The sequence below is a fragment of the Pteropus vampyrus genome, unplaced genomic scaffold, assembly GCF_000151845.1.
Source record: "Pteropus vampyrus isolate Shadow unplaced genomic scaffold, Pvam_2.0 Scaffold178, whole genome shotgun sequence".
NCBI lineage: Eukaryota > Metazoa > Chordata > Mammalia > Chiroptera > Pteropodidae > Pteropus > Pteropus vampyrus.
This window is the reverse complement of record NW_011888959.1, coordinates 360,365-367,132: the sequence shown is the minus strand read 5'-3', so window position 1 is coordinate 367,132 and position 6,768 is coordinate 360,365.

Here is a 6,768-nt window from a genome sequence, read left to right as displayed (position 1 = left end):
CATTGTTACGTCACCGGCCGGCGGGCGGGGCCCCCAGCGGGACCCGCGGAAAAGTTCAGAGAAACTTGAGGGTGCGCGGGGGCGGGGCTCCCGGAAACCCGAGCCGCAGGGGTGACGGCTCCGGTCGCCTGGTCCCCCCCCGCCGCGGTGCCGCCACTCGGCGAGAGTCTGGGCTCGCACGTAGACGCCCCGGGTCCGTCGACCGTGACTTTCCTCGTCACCCTACGAGTCGTATTCCAGGTCCCCTTTGCATTGACCCTCTGTGACCTTGGGAGATACCGCCTGTACTTGGAAGCGTCAAGAGGCAGGAACTGTGACCCGTAAAGGCCCCGACCGCGTTCTGCACGGCCGGGCTTGGCGCATCGGAGCCCCGCTCTAGGCTGACTGTCCCGGGAATGGACGAATGGATGCAAAGAGCAATTTGTGGGCGCCTTATGTAGGCCAGTCTCTGTGCTATGCACACCTATGTCACGCGATTTTCACAGCCGGTAGTGCTAGGAATTATGACAACCCGATTCCCGTGCCAGTAAATCGGGGCTCACAGGGAAGTGGCCTCCAAGTGAGGAGCAGCCAGAAGCCAGGTGCTTCCCCTGCTTTATTTCAGACCTTTGCGGTGGGTGGAGCCCCAGCCACCCCAGCCTCGCCACTCGGGGTTCAAGGTTTGAAGCACCACAGGTGCACACCAGAGGTCATGCTGAGACCCCACCAGATACCCCCCAAAGAGCTGCCGCACCTCAGGGCAGTGTGGCCTGGCAGGGTGGGTGACAACCATACCTCTTCGGGTGGGTGACAACCACCAGACTAATAGAACTGGGATATAGGCCAGGAGTGGGAACCGGCTCTGCCTACGCCCGGCCTCAGCCTTCATCCATCCCCACCGGGCCTCAGCCTTCATCCATGCCCGCCTCGAGGATTCAGTTTCCCTCCAGTTTGTCCCAGATTTCCCCATCAGGACGTCTCTGAGTATGATTGGGGGGCCAAGTAAGTGGTGGTCTTGGAGTTGACATTGGCCTTTGGGGACCTCCAAGCCCTGGAAAACATCCTAGGGAGGTCATGCCCCCAGCGAACAGCCTGTGGCTCAAGGCAGCAGCCACCCTGCTCCCTTGTCCCCGTTCTACTATTCAAGGGCCGGAGTTGAGACCGCACACCGTATTCATGGATACCGGTGGAATGAGGGTGACGGCATCAGCCGTAGGTGCCTGCGGTGTGCAGCTGGCCTGGGGCAGGTCTCTCTCTGCCCTTCGATGCCCTCCTCCAACCCCCTTCCACTTGCCCTCCCTGCCGGGGTTCCCAAAGGCCTCTTTCTGAAAGTCAGATCGCACCCCGTTTCTCTACTGCTCGGAAGCTTTCCATGGACGTGGTGTCAGCCAGAAAGACCAGATGCGGAGTGGAAAGGCGGTCTTGGCCTGGGCACAGCTGGAGCAAAGGTCTGGGAGTGACAGAGAAAGGCTACAAAGGTCACTCGGGATGAGCTGATGAGTCACATAGAGCAAGGAGCTTGGCTTTGTCCTGAGGACATGGAGGCAGAGGGGGTTTGGAAGTCAGTGAATTATTTCAAGCAAATAAAAATCATAATGGATGCCTGGGAGCCCATGATCCAGTTTAAGAAATAACACGTAAAGAAATATGAAGGTCCCTGTGCCTGTCCTGCCCCCCACCCCAGCCCTGGGCCTTTCCCACAGTGGCGGCTGACACCGTCATGCTCTCTGTCATGGCACCACTCAGCCCTCACTCTCAGCAGCTTGCTTTTTATCCCAAGGTCATTTTGGGACTCATCCTCTAGGGCACATGCCACTCTGTGTCATGCGTCCTCTCTGCTGAAGTCTCTTGCTGGTGAAAACTGTCCCCTGTCCCTGGCAAGTGGCCTCCCAGCGCTGCGGTGAATACCCCTGCCCACCTCCTTAGGGGCCGTGTGAGGTCTCCACTGCAGGGGAGGGGGTGCAGGGTGGGCGAGCCCCTCCACAGCAGCTTCATGTGCCAGGAGGCTGACTCTGGATGGGTGTAGGGGGGCATGAGGGGGCAGGGTCCCTCAGGGAGGGAGGGCTGACTGGGGGTGGGTGCTGAGGAGCTGCTGGGGCAGGGGGAGAGGAGGGGGGCTCAATCCCCAAAGAAACTAAGGAAGCCTCGGGGCAGGGGTGCTGCCCTGCCCAGGCCCTGCCACCTACACGGGCAGATGGTGCTCACCAGCACAGCCTTCCAGCTGTGGGTTTGACCTTTGACCCTGTCATGCTCCTGCTGGGACTGGACCTAAGTCACACTGCCTTCTATGTTGGGAGAGTTTGTCCCACTTGGGCAGGCATCTGTGTGAGCCCAGGGAGAGTGGGTCGGTGCGGTCAGGGAGATGGGGGCGGGGTGGGGCTACGGGTACAGAAGGACCCTGTAGGCCAGTGCCAGGACACCGGGGAGCCGAGGAGTGATGTGGGCTGGCTTAGGTTTTCTCTGGGGTGGCATGGAGGTCACCTGAGAGAAGCAGTTGAATTCTGTGTGGATTCTGACCAACCGGGGTGGGTAGAGAGGGAGAGAACAGTCTAGAAAGCCTTGTAGGTTAGGCTGAGCCCTGGAAGGGTGGGTGGGGAGATGCCTAGGAGCCGCATTGGGGGGACCCCGGCTGATGATAAACAACTGGTCACGGTAGAAACGGCACTGGAAGCAGGACTCTAGGAGGCGGAGCGGGGAGGCGTGGAGGCCGGAACTGGACCCACGGAGCGAGGAGGTGGCAGAGGTGCTGGGAGTCAAAAAGGCACAGGGTTTCCAGAAGCCACGGTGTCCCGAGGAGGAGGGCGTGGCCAGCGGGGACAGGTGCCACCAGCCGCTCCAGAGGATTTGGCTACTTGTAGGTCACAGTTCCCAAAGGTCACGGGAGGAGAAGCCTCTTTGGAAAGGGCTGAGGAGAGAAGGGGCCGGAGGAGGGGAGCAAGCTGTATAGGGAGCAGCGGGGAGAGCGGGGTGCGTAAGCGGGGTCACAGTGCAAGAGTGGAAGTAACGCGTGAGCGTGCTTGTGAGCATGCAGTTTGTGTGCGCGAGTGTGTGCACGCAGGCACACGTGCATCCGTGCGCTGGCGGTGTGCTGTGCATGTGTATGTGTATGTGTGTGCGGTGTACTGCGTCATGCCTGTGTGCTCACATGTGCAGCACACTGACGGACCAAAACGCTGATAATTCAGGAAGGACCTGTTGGAGCAATGACCTTGAGGAGGCCGGGGGGAGGGGGGCTGCGACACCTGGAGGGAAGCCCTAAGCCCAGGGTATGGACAGTTCTTCTTGGGGTGGATGGCGTGTTGGGCACAGATGCAGGGGAGGGCACAGGTAAAGGTAAGTCTAAGAAGTTTATTCTAATGTCTTCTGTTTTCAAGGTCATCACAGTGAGAAGGAAGAGGAGGATGGGGTTTGAAGAGAGGGGTTCATTGGCCACATGGAGATCTTCCCCGGCCCGAGACCCAGCTGCCCCTTCAAGGCCCACAGAACCTATCAGCAGAGCAGTGGGCGGTGGCAGGTGGCCTGGCCTGCGGGCACAGTTCAGGGTGTGGGCTGCAGGCAGAGGGAGGAGGGCCAGAGCTTCCTGGGGAGGAGGCTGGCACCAGGCGTGGTCTGTTCCAATCAGCTGCTCACCAGCTGTGCAATTTAGGCTGGGTCACCCCACCTGTCTGAGCTCCAGTCTCTTATCAAATGAGTCAGGTGGATTTTCAGATCTCAAAGGGAAGGGACCCAGGGGGTGCGACTGGGCAAGGCCAGTATGGGAAGTGGGCAGGACCAGGTGAGAGAGCAGGGATAGCCACCCTCCCCCACCTCCCCAGGGGCACCCTCCTTGTCCCACGAAGCCCACCTGGCCGCCAGGGGTCTGCGCCTCAGGCATTTGCTCCGCGCCCTCCAGTTTCCTGACCTAGGGGGCTGGGCTTGTTCCCACCTGCACTCGGATTCCAGCCCTGCCGCCAAACTCTCCATCCCATCTAACTGGTCTTTCAAGGCTCAGCTCGAAATGCTAGGACAGACCTGCTAGGACAGACCAAAGACAATAAAACCAGGTGAACCTTGTGACATCCTGGGAGTGGAAGACGCCCACATACATAGCCAAGGAGTGACATTCAGAATGGACAGGGAACCCTTGCAACCCAGTTAGATTAACCCAGGGAAATGGGCAAGGGGTCCTAACAGACAACTCACGCGCCGGCCAGTAAACACAGGAAGACATTCCGCTTTGTAAGCAATCCGCGAATGTCCAGCCTCTCATTTGCCTGTTGGCTCAGACTGAGGAGACTGATAGAGCCTGGGCTGGGGGGGTGGGAACCGGCGTCTCGGGAGGCCCTGCCAGCAGGGACGGTGCTCGTGCTCTTGGGTCCGGCAGTTTCTTCTCTAGGCATCATCCCAGATGAGTGCTTGCCCATGTGTCACGTTCCAAGCACGATGCTCACTGCTACGGTTTTCGATCGCTTACCTAATCCTTTAAAGTTTTATCAAAGAATTCAGCCTTCATTCTGTATCGATATATCTCATAGTTAAACCTCTCAAGAGAATATAGGTACCAGGTACTCAGGAGGTAGGGTCATGCTCTGTTTTTACAAATGAAAACTGGAAGCCACCTGGGTGGCCATCCAAAGGGGACGCTGAACACAGGTTGTGACTCCTGTGGCACCACAGCTGGCCCTGCTCTCCGCCTGGGCTTGAGGAGAGGGCTGTGTGTAAGCCTGGAGCCCAGGGACCAGCTCCCTCACAAGCCCCAGACCATCCCCCGGCCCCACCCCAGTGAGACAGTCTCCACAGCACCTCTGGGTCCTTGTAAGATCCCCTGCTCTAGCTGTGCCTGGGGACTTGGGCTGTCTCACTAACTGATCCGGTAAATTCTCTTTTTGGCTTCGACCAGGTGGAGCAGGGGTCTCTCCCTTGCAAAAGTCCTGACTCATTAGAATATCTCCCTGGGAGAGTCCCTGTCATCCCAGCAGAATTATAATGGTGTCCCCTTCATTCTCAATAGGTCCTGGTTTAGGGAGTGAAGCGCGTGACTAACACCCATACCAGGTATCATGCAGCCACAGGCAAGGACAAACAGGTGGAATTTGCTCACCTGTCAGGTGGAGGTAAAGATGACCCCGCCCCAGAGGGCCATCTGAGGAGTTCTCGTGGCACATAGTTGTGCCTGCCACAGATGCAGCCTCAATGCCTGAGCTGCTGAGATTTTTAATGATTTCAACACGAAAATGTTTAAAAAAAAAAAAAAAAGCATGCATATGGTTTTAAAAATACTGGAAGCCACACACTCACCTGTTGATGGCAGTGTCCCCTGGAGAGAGAGAGAGAAAAGAGGAAGAAGGGACCTTTAAGTTTATTCTCTGTACCTTCCATATGGTTTGACTCTTTCACAAGGGACACATATTCAAATATTATTTGTGTAATTAAGTTTTTAAAGAGGCAGATCCCACTGGCAAAACGCTGTCTCGCAGCCACTACCTCACTGACTTGCCCCACGAGGTAGGTCGGATTGTCAGCCCACTTTATAGGTATGGAAATCGAGGCTCAGGGAAGAGACGCCTTGGCCCACAGAAGTGGAACCTATAAGTTTCTTCCTGTCCCAAGAAGGGAAGGCTTGGCTTTCATGAGCTCCTAACCCCCTAGGCTGTCAGGCAGCTTCGTGCAAGCCAATGCAAGCGGTGGTTCCTCTACCTAGAAGCTTCTGCGCCTCACGAGATGTGGGGTCTCAGAAGCAGGTTGGGATGGTGGGTCCCTCCATCCCTGGACAGGGTGGTCAGGTGGTCAGCCGACACTTCTGAGCAGCTTCGCTCATCAATTCATTCTGCAGACAGCCCCCCCACCCCCGGAACCTCTTCTGAGGGCCAGAGGTGAGTGGGCAGGGAGGCTTCCTGGGGGAAGAGGCTCCCTCGGATGAAGAGTCAGCCGCACCGCTCAAATTATCGGTCAAGTCCTGAAGGCTCTGTGTCCAAATGTCCTGCCCCTGCCCCTTCTACTAATCCATCCCACCTCCCACGTCCAGGCTGCCCAGGACTCAGCCCCCTGCTGCCTGAGCAACCCCATCAGAACCAAGGCCGCTCGTCCCCTCTTCTGCCCAGAGCCCTCCCTGCCGCCTGTCTCAGACTGACACCCTGCTCTACCTGAAGGCCAGACCTTCACATTCCACCAGGAGCCTTGGCCTCCGGCCTCGGTCTCAGGGTCCTTGCACATGCTGCTGTCTCTGCCGGTCCCAGGAAGTCTTCACGGCCTCATTCCAGGTGTCGTCTGGCTAAAGGAGCTCCCCCAGCCTCTCTGGCCCCCTGGCACAGTGCAGTGCACTCCTGGGGGTTTCTCCTCTGTCAGCCCACAAGGCGGGTCCCCCGTCCCTGGAGCAGGGTAAGAGTCGCCCTGTAAATGCTGATGACTAAGTGGAGAAGACGGTGGTCAGGGCTTGCTGGGTGGGGGAGCAGGCAGCAGGAGGAGCCCGGCAGGCCTGGTCAGCCTGGGGAGCATGGGCAGGTGCCAAAGCCAGCAGTGCCATGGGGGGCTGGGAGCAGGAAGTTCATGATTCATCTTGGCTGTACCAGAGTCCTCCCCACTAGGAGCCCTGAACACAAGGCAGGGACTCAACAGTGGCCCAGTCCAGGTCCTCAACTCCCAGCACAGGAGCCTGCTAGACACAGACCTGGCCTCTCCCTAGAGGCCAGCCCTGGCGCCTGGGGGCCTCGGGAAGCTGGCAGAAGCAGGAAGTAGGGCGGGGAGGGCCAGGCTTGCCCTCTCCCTGACCCTCCCAGCACATGGGCACTGGATTCCTGCCTGGCTGTGTCA